At 38.6% G+C, this 10,745-nt stretch overlaps 1 long non-coding RNA gene across 2 annotated transcripts; it reads right to left on the bottom strand.

The window, feature by feature from the left end:
- Positions 1-445: 445 nt before the first annotated feature.
- Positions 446-10,474, bottom strand: LOC132631562 (uncharacterized). Of its 2 annotated transcripts, XR_009578878.1 has the most exons (3): positions 9,746-10,429; positions 2,207-2,257; positions 446-1,155 (listed from the first exon to the last, which is right to left on the bottom strand). It is a non-coding gene; the product is annotated as an uncharacterized LOC132631562 (long non-coding RNA). The 2 variants fall into 2 exon arrangements; XR_009578877.1 differs by lacking the exons at positions 446-1,155; positions 2,207-2,257 and adding an exon at positions 7,381-8,105 and having other exon boundaries at positions 9,746-10,474.
- Positions 10,475-10,745: the final 271 nt, after the last annotated feature.

Here is a 10,745-nt window from a genome sequence, read left to right as displayed (position 1 = left end):
GCCCTGACCAGTCTCAATGAGCGCTGCATCTGCCGAATAAAGTCCTAAGGGTCCTCCTCGGGCTTAGACCCGAAAAACTCTGGGGGATTACATGTCAGGAAGTCACGGACCCTCAGACTGTCACGTCTATCATCATCATCACCTCTCAGCCCGCGTCTGCGAGCCTGTCCTGCTACCAACGTCGTCAACAACTGTACGGCCTCCCTCATCGCCCTATCCTCCGCCCCTGGCTGAGGAGCTGGAGGCTCGGGCGCTGGAGCCTCTGGAGCTAATAATGGACCTGCTCCGGGCTCCTCCGGTGGTGATGTAGCTGAACCCTCTGACTGAGGCACAACATCGGGCATAACCTGAGCATCAGCCCGAGTAACTCTCTGCATCTGACTGGTCTCTCCTACCGCTTTTCCCTTCTGGGCAGCCGTCGCCTTCTTCGGAGGCATTACTGAAAAACACACCAACCGATCAGAAAGAGCCATCCTAATAGCACAGCTCTATCGCACGATCTAAGATTCAAAGAAAGGTAACACCCTAAATGTCCTGTAGCCTCCTGTTTATAGATGTGGTGCACAACACACCGATAAACAAGACTCTACGAGACACGGCCTGTAGACATTCCGAGGACAAACCGCTCTGATACCACTTTTGTCACGACCCAGCCCCGTGGGCCGCGACTGGTGCCCTATTTGGACACCCCAAACAGACTTACATACCAACTCGTCATATTATAGCTTAACTCAGATTTTATATTCATCATTTTAAACAGGTCTGAAAACAATTATTATCTTAAGCGGTCGCGCGTGCAAAAATACCATATCAGAGCCAAAAGGGGCGGCGGAATACACGTCGCCGAATATATACACATATACAAACATATGGGCCATTATGGCCGCTATAACAGACGGGACTGCATTAAGACGCAAAGCATGAACAAAACGAACACACACACGACCCATGACCCACATGTATGACTACAGGCCTCTACAAATCATAACGGAAACATATGACGGGACAGGGCCCCGCCGTACCCCAAATAGTCAAATATGCAGAAGCATATACATGACAAAAGATATATATACCAAAATATGGGCTCCGGATCAAAGGATCACTCTGTAGTAGCAGAATGTGTGGCCTACACTGGCGGATCACGAACGTCTATACCTGCGGGCATGAAACGCAGCCCCCGAAGAAAGGGGGTCAGTACGAAAGATGTACTGAGTATGTAAAGCATAGAGTACCGAAATCCAAACCACAACTGAAGTGAAAGGTACAGAGAGGGAATACCGAATCAGTATACCAAAACCTGTACTGAAAACATATGTATATAATGCAAATAAAAAGGAAATCATGCATGAGGCTCAGGAACGTGGTCGCCACTCCGACGCTGGCGCCACAACACATCATACTCCAGAAAGTTTCAAATCTCCGTACAATCCCCGAACACATCATATCATCATACATATCATATCATCAAACATAACATATGCCATATCACATCATAACGCTGTATGCAAACGGTACCCGGCCCTATGGCGAGGTCTCGGGAACCGTAACACATCATACTGTCGAATATGTCATAGTACGCACGATCACAAAACCGGCCCAGGATCCGGCGAACGATATCATAGTAACATGCACGAGCGGAATAGTGAGAAACTAAATGCAATTTACATATAAACATTTGTAAGGACTTGATATGATAACATGACGACAAGTTAGGTAGACTAGTTTGAACAACTGAACGATATGAGGTCTGTCTCACAAAAGTATTTCTGAAATCGTATTTGTAGTTCAAAGTGTAAATCAGAGTGTAATAGAGCAATTAGAACATTATTCTTTGGTAGCTAAAGTCATAAGCAAAAGTCCCTTCTTGGTATCATACAAAAATAAGTCAAATAGGACAAACGAAAGAGATTTCGGGGTTAATGGGCCCACCTCGGGTCAAGTCGAGGTGGCGTACGTAATTTACAAACATTAGACTCTATGGAGTCATCCGTGAAAGTTTCAAGGCGATTCGGTTACGTTTGTGAAGGTTACAAATGTTTGAACATTTCTTTCCAGCAAAATACAAAGGTTCTAATTCAATTTCACTGAATGAAATAGTACTAAAAGTAAACTCGGATTTCCATGAACAGAATATTCCCCGAGGCTCAAATCCAAACCTAGTACACCTAGGACATGCCAAAAGAAGGAAAGGTAGGGCTTTACGTACCTTATTCGCGTCTTACGCTCGTCCGAACTCAAATCCCGTTTCCTCCAAAATCTACAATTGGTCATAATTACCAAATGTGAGTTACAAGCTTTTAGGAATTCAATCTTAAATCCATATTTGTCTATAGAAATTTCGGCAGCATTTCCCCTATAAATTCGACAGCCCCGAGAATTATCTCGGCCATAATATCAACAACAACACCCACAACAATACCAACAACATCAACAATCACAACAAAACACATTCTAACATAAATATTCTTCTTTTCTACATAGTGCAACAACTTCCATTCCAACTTCACACTTTCAAACTAATATCAACATTTCCATATTCATTAACTAATTCAAGATTATTCAAACATAATTCAATAGCATTCCAAACAATATTCAAGGATTCAAACAATCCCGCCAACTCCATATTCCATCCGAAACCTCTACAAATGCAACGAAACTACCAAGTCGCATTGTCTTCTTCCAAATTCCATAACAACAACAATAATTCACATTTTTGAATTTTTCTTCCATAATTACATAAAAACTACATTAGAATCACATAATTCCCGATAACGACTTATAACCAATTTCAATGCCAACTCGAGTCATTAAGCCTTTATTTACATCATAAATGCCACAACGACACAACTAGCGAGCTAAATAAAATTTAACTCACCTCCCCTTCACCCCCACACCACACGGCCTCACACACACTACACGGCCATGCACACACTCACACCAATTTCATGATTTCCATGCAATTCTAATCATTATAACACATATACTTCTTCCATAACATAAAAGGATAAAATTCTTACCTTTTTCTTCAAATTTTCTCTTGCCACAAACGTAGTTCTCTCGCTTAACTAATTATACCACGTTGTAGAGGGTCTTGAACTTAATAAGAATTCAAGAAGGAAGAGATTTTTTGATCAAGATTGAAGGACTTGGAAATTTTTCTTCTTTTTTTTTTTTTTGCTATGGCCAAAGGCCTCTCTTTGAGGTGCTCTCAATTTTCTTTCTTGAAACTTCTTGAAGGAGAATAAAGATTAAGTCCCTTTTTAAGTATATTTATCACATGGATGCATTAACTTTTCATGGGCTTGGGCTAGCCATGGCCGGCCACCCCTATAAGAATTGGGCCTCATTTTCTCTTACAATTTTTTAGCCCAATTTATTATGGATCTTATTTTGTAATTCACGGAACTAATTTCTAAAATTCCAATTTTGCCCTTGGCCTTCCTCCGTATTCCCGCATCAATATTTTTCATGAATATCACACATGTATTAAATAAAATAATAACATAGCCTTATTTCCTACAAGTCAAAATTATTTCAAATTTTTCCGAATGCGCAAAAATACGGGATATAACATTACACCTTGGGAAATTCCCCGTACATGTACTGCGAATAGGACAACGAAGGTCGTGGCGTATACGACATGTCGATGAGTGAGGAATAGTATTTGATAACCCCAAACGAGATTTCAAAACCATCCGAGATGAGGGAAGGAAGTTGTTAAGGAAAGCGAGTCGTATGTTGTATATCGGATAAGAATAACGAGCAACGATGTGGTGAGGGCTTAATAGTGTCTTAGAGACATGCAATGAAGTCCCTTAGATTGGTATTGAAGTGTTAAACAAGTGTTAAGAAGGTTACATAAGGATCGGGGATCGAACGAGTCGACGAGAACAAAAACGGAACCACTGGGCATTATACGGTCCAATCTGCGGACCGTATAAATTATACCAGCTGTAGATTTGGCCATATAATTGGCCAAAGGAGGGACCAGCCACTGGACCAAATGTACGCCCATACATACGGTCCGTATAAATAGTACGGACCGTATGTTGGTCCGTATAAGTTGGCTCGGCCAGCTTTTAAGTTTAAGTGTAAGGGTCCATTTTATTTCATCCATTTCATTTCCTCCACTCTCCAACTCAAGAACTCTCTAGAAAAGTCTCAAAACACTTCCACCACAAAAATACCAAGGAAATCAATGATCAACAACATCAAATTCATGAATCAAAGTGTATGAAACCCAAGTAGAGTTCATCTTCATCAAAGAAAATCAAAGGAGGTGAGATAGGGTTTTGGTGCTAGAGGAGTATTCTCATTCAAGTCTTGTTCAACTATCATCTAAGGTAAGTTTCATGACTTTAGCATGTTGTTTAAGGTATTAGAAGGCTAAGAATCTTGAATTGTAGAAGGACATGGAAAGTGGGTCTGGAATGAGTGAATAGAGTCACCATTGAATGATAATGGAATGGAATCATGAAAGTTGGTACGTTATGATTATGAATATGCTATAAATGATGTTTAGACCATGAGATAAGTATTATACATGAGAAAATGCGATAACGAGCTAAAACCATTAAATATGGAAAAATATTGGAGAAAATGGTGGATTTCTCTTAATGTGTATGAGCGAGGAATGTTGATACTATATTGTGAGTGTTGTTGTAAATGTTTGGGAGATGAAATAGAACATGGGAAAAGTAGTAGAAACAATGGAGATGCTGCCCAATTTTCTCTAGAAATAATGATGCGTTCTTATGGTCGATTGACTAATTATAATGCGCATTCTCTCTTAAAGGTAGTGATGTGATACTGAAAGGAGAACGAGTGAACGATAGCGAAACTAAGCGAAAAAGTTATGTGAGGCTAGTCCTTTCTTTCTAATGGCATGAATCCTATATCATGAATTCCTTTCCTCTTCAGGAGTTCCTATATTCCGGAAAGCTAAAAGCCTATATCCATAAGTGCTCATACAAGATAAAGAGATATGATATGATGATGCCATGTTGGTAATGATGTTATTTATTACTCACACTCACCTTATGTATTACTTCCTTCAAGGTGAGGCAGAATGTTCATATATGACCATAATGGAATCGAGGGTTCACGAGCTTACGTCACCTCGATAGAGTGCAGTTGTCTAGAGTCTTTATGCATGTGTGATGACAAGTATATTTTGCTAAGCATATTATTATAAGCATTTTATGATGAGTATGTCATGATTGCATCACACCGGGCCTAGTTGGCCGGGCAGTCACCGCCAAGGCAGGCAGCTATACGGATACACCATGACCTTTTGGCATGGGCAGACACCACTAGTAGGCGGCATGAGATGGTACCCCGGACGCGGGAGGCATGGATGAGGGCTAATGTTATTGATTATCACACCGTTCCGACATGGACGGGCAGCTTACATATTATACATACATGACATGATAATGAGTATGAGTGAGACAGCATGCATTACTTCCTTTATGATGGTCATTCGGATCTAGATGTTCATATTGATGTTTTCATTATATTATTGTTGTCTTTCTTCATTATTTACGCCTCTCATACTCAGTACAATATTCGTACTGACGTCCGTTTTCTTTGGACGCTGTGTTCATGCCCACAGGTAGATAGGGAGGCGAGCTTGATCCAGAATCTTAGGAGCTGTCAGCTGATTGGAAGCACTCCATTGTCCGGAGGTGCTTATGATTATTATTTTGGTATATATGCATATTTTGGGCACGACGGAGTCTTGTTCCGTCTATGTATACAGTATGTCAGTAGAGGCTCGTAGATACGCAGTGTGGGTTAGATGGTCTCACAAGATGTTATCATATGTATATATATATATATATATATATATATATATATATATATATATATATATATATATATATATATTGATGGTCGAGAGGCAAATGTATATAAAGTATTTATGTTTCTATATAAAATATGTTTCCCTATAACTTCATGTACAAAGTTGATAAAAAGGGCTTTAAATGAGTAAGATGAGTAGTAGACCTAGCGGTGCTCGGTGGCTAGCCCCGGGTACCCGTTGCGGCCCCTAGCTGGGTCGTGACAAATGGGTTTGAATGATGGGTAGATCACCGGTATTTTCCCCATGGAATTAAAAGAAGTGAATAGCTTGGGGTAAGTAGGTAAGTTCGTGACGAGGTGAAATAACTTATATTGAGAATCCTGAAGGTTTTGACTTATCTGCTTATCTTATTGACTTTATGTTGTATTGCGTGAACTAATATTAGTCGACCTATGATGCTTACCAGTACGTGTGGTGTACTGATACTCCTCTTGCTACATCCTTTTTGGGGTGTAGATATGTTGCAGGTTCTAGCGAAGTTTCGTCGTGTGGATTTATCGGATATTCATCTACAGCCTCGCTTATCTCATTCCAGGCAGAGGCTGTGTCATTTATTTTGTCTTCCTGTACTGTAGGAGCTCTTGTATCTGTCTAGACTAGATTTGGGAATTTCTTTCCAGTTTTATTGTATTTTAAAACAGAGTCTGTACAAAACTTTTATCTTAATTTTGTGATTTTTGCAAGATTTTGGTCGCAAATGTTTAAGTGTTGGGATTAGTTGGTAAGGGTTGCCTACTAGGTTTGTAATATAGTAGGTACCCGCACGACCCGTGGTTTGAGTCGTGACATATGTATTTGTCATATTGGTTTGTATAATTACTTTTTTTTTCTTATATAAATTGTGTTCTACCAGGCCAAGCCTGTTAGAACTTTTTATTGATAAATGAAGTTTGTATAATTACTTGATGTCTCAATATATCCGGAAAAAAAATGCATCAGTGTTAGTTTGGTTCATTTAGGTTGGTTTTTTTTCTATGTCTGTTTGGGCTGCCTTTACATGTTTTCTGGTCTCATATTGATGATTCAAACAATGTCTATCCCCTTTAATAGCATACCATGTTAGGCCTTGATTTCTTGTGTTCTTATATGTTCTTATGAGACTGTTGGATTGCTTACTTAGTTTAAAACCTCTGCTTGCCAAAGAAAAACCTGAATCTCAAGTAACAAGAATGTTAAACATGCTCTGTAACATCATGAGGTTTTAAGTTTGGTTTAATGAATGTTTAAAAGGTTTTTTCTATGTTAGATTAAGATGGTATATATGCTTTAATGAATTTGTGCCTAAGTGCTGATAATCACTTACTCAAATACCTGCCTGAACTTGATAATATTGGAGTATCTGCATATGTCTAGTGATTTAAAGAATATGTAGGATAAGTAAGCTTACTAAAGTTTTCACACCCCAAATCATGGCCTGGGCGTAATACGGCACTCGGTGCCTTGCTGCATGTGATCGAGCGAATCACATGGCTTACTGAATCAACATGGGGCATGTACTGATGCACAATATAATATAACATGCATGGTGTGAATGAAGCATAGGTTAAGTAATCATAAGGCTGAAATTAAATGATAAATGCTGAGCCAATACTGGCTATACGACTCTAAATATCTGACATGACATAACTAAACTAGTCTAGTCTATAAAACCTCTGACATAAGTCTGACTACCAAACTGTTTACTAGGACAAAGCCCCCGGCATACCTTTACTGCATAACTGACAATAAACAAATAAAGACAAAACCCCGAATGAGATGGGGCTCACTAATAGCTGGTACGTGAAAAGTCCTAAAGAGTTGATCCGTCGTCCTGTAAATTTGCATCATGAAATGCAGGCCCCCAGGCAAATAAAAGAGGCCGTCGATATATTCAGATTGTACCGATATATAAATCAACTGAATGAAATAAGCATGGCACATGAAATAACGAAACTGAAACTGTATCCATAAACTGAACATGAATATCATATGACATGAATATGCATAACATGAATAAGATATTTTAAGTCTGTAAAGATATCTGTGGGAGAGCATTAGCATAATCAATATGTAACCACCACGTAAGCACATCTGATCACTGCCTGATCAGCTAGCCATCATGTACCTTGCCGGGAAACAAGTCATGAATGGATCCAATATCCCGCAATGGGTAAACATGAAGGAATCGTCCTAATTGGGTGGAGCGATCCTTATCCTACGCTAGCATACGTAGTTTCAGGTATTAAACCTTCTCGATAATCTGTGCAACTCCCAAAACATGAACACGGAAATAATTGACTTAGTAGCCCATGAATTATATAAACATGATTGTAAACATGATTCCGGATTGTATTGTAACATGAAGATAGATATATAGTGTAACTTATATGAAAATATAGAAGCATGTAGAAGTTCATGAAAATAAACATAAAAGTTCATATCTTGCATTTAAGAACCCATGGAATGCAAAGTATGGGTTTTCGTGCTTACAGACAGATTCTCAATAACCAAAAGAGAATATTAAGAACACAATAACGAACTATTAAAGCAAACATGGTATATCATGGTACATGTACTTAGGGCTATCATGAACATGCCTAGAACCCTAGTTTTGGGTAAAACTTCGTATAATCATGAAAGAACATGGCGTGCATGAAATGCCCCCTCCGTAAAAATTGGAATGACTTTCGAAAAGGTCGTGTACGCTTACAACGTACTCCGAAACTTGTTGCAGAAAGAATTGGGGGGTTATGCAAATGATGCCAGATGTAAAGCGGTAACAGACAATGAAAATTCGATAAACAAATAAACTCAGGAAAATAGCAAATAAAGCAAAAATTATTAACCAAACAAAACATTCACACAAGAGTTTCTAACTAAGTCAATACGAGTCATTTTTTGAAAAGCTCGAATTCTAAAAGTCCCCAGCGAAGTCGCCAGAGCTATCACACCCCTTTTTTCCCACAAAAAGTGATTTATTAGATGTTAAGTTCAAAAGGGTTATCAAATCGAAAGTGACAAAAATTGTGTTTCAAAAGGGATTATTTCAGAAATAACAAGAGTCGCCACTTCACAATGGATTTTGGTGTGTCAAGTCACTTTAAAATATTTATCCCTTTTAAGAACAGGTTTGACTCTAAAACTGATCAGCGACAGAGATTCCAGTTAAGGAATTTGTTGACCGAGGGGAAGGTGTGAGGCACCCCTCAAGTCTCGTGGTTTTAGCACGGTCGCTTTGTTAACATAGTATTGGCTTAAGCGGAAATTGAATCGGGTAAACTTATATAAAACAAACAAGCTCACACACGAGAAAACTCAAACATAAAGTCCAAAATATTACAACCCAAAATAAAAATAAAAAACTGTAATAAAATAAACCTATACTATCCTATGCTAACCTATTCTAAGCTATCCCCGACATCCCGGGGTCTTCTCCACAAACGACCTCCATTTTTTACATTTTGTTTTCTTCCGGGGACATCCCACCCAGAAAATGAATACATGATATTGAAAACTAGTAACAAAAACACACAAGCAATCAACAAACCTAAAATTTACCTACCCAACCCGATTTCCAACCCAAATTATTTCATTAATAATCAACATGACTTAGTTAACTCAAATCAACAGTCCCAAAATTAATTCATTGTTTTAGCACAAATTTATATCATCTTGTTCATGGCTAAAGAATTATTTCATAAACAACAACAACATCCATTGAATCCATTCAACAGAATCACACCATCAAAATCAAGATCAACCGAACACACAAATAATTAAATCACGTTAATTTTAAGCCATGACCAAGATACTACATATTCGAGCATAAAACCAAAAAAACCTTCAATTTCATATTTAAAGATTCATTAAAATTTAGTCAAAGAGGATGAAAGAATGGACCTTAATACCGGAGCCACGGACGGAGACCGACAACCGGAAACTAGAACCTCGAACTACAACCCGCAACTCAAACTGAAAATAGAGACAGAAACCTCAACCCCTCTGTTTAGATTCGTCGTTGTCCGGTATTTTATAGTATTTCCATGGTTGTTTTAAGGTGTTTTTGTTGGTGGTTTTAGCGGTGGAAAAAGGATGTTTGGGATGGTGGTTTCAGGTGAGTGTTCACGGATATTGATATTTTCCGATGGGTGGGTTTAATGACGGGAAAAAAGTGAGGTGTTTGGATGATTTTCAGGTGGGTTCGTTGGTTTTAGGTGGTGACGGGAATAGGGTGGTGTTTATAGGTGAAGAAAGGAAAAAGGGGGGGGGGGGGGCGTTTGGTTACTGTTTCCTTTTTTTTTCCGGTGGGTTTTTCCGGTGAAGAAATGAAGATGATGATTTTTCCGGTGAACAAAAAAATGAAGAAGACGACTGATTTTTTTTTTCTTGTTTTCTGTCCGTTTCTCTTTCTCTATCTGTTCTATTATATTCTCTCTCTATCGATATTCTTTTCCCTTTTCTATCTAATACCCGTGCCCCCTCCCCAAGAAAATGAATGACCCCTTTTTGTTATCCTCCTTTTCCGTGTCCATGTGGTCCCCTTTTTCTTTTTATTTTTTTTACTAGTATTCGTACCCGCGCGATGCGCGACGGGTATCAAATAAAACTAATCATAAAAATTATCATATCTAGTTTATATTATGATTATGACAAATGTAATTACTTATAAATTGTCATTCTTCTAGAGATTTGGAGATCATTTGATTTCTCTTTATAGGTCAATTTCTAATACTCCTACACGTGAAAAATAAATTAAAGGATGTCAAAATATTCTTTAACATGTTTTTTTGGTAAAAGAAAAGAAAAAAGAAGGAAGCTTTGATATCTAAGTTTTATGATTATACCACACATATATTATTTTTAACCTCCCCCTCCGCCTCCCCCCCCCCCCCCCCCCCCC

Source organism: Lycium barbarum, chromosome 3 (genome assembly GCF_019175385.1).
Source record: "Lycium barbarum isolate Lr01 chromosome 3, ASM1917538v2, whole genome shotgun sequence".
In the NCBI taxonomy this organism is placed as follows: domain Eukaryota; kingdom Viridiplantae; phylum Streptophyta; class Magnoliopsida; order Solanales; family Solanaceae; genus Lycium; species Lycium barbarum.
This window is presented reverse-complemented; position numbering and strand designations above follow the sequence as displayed.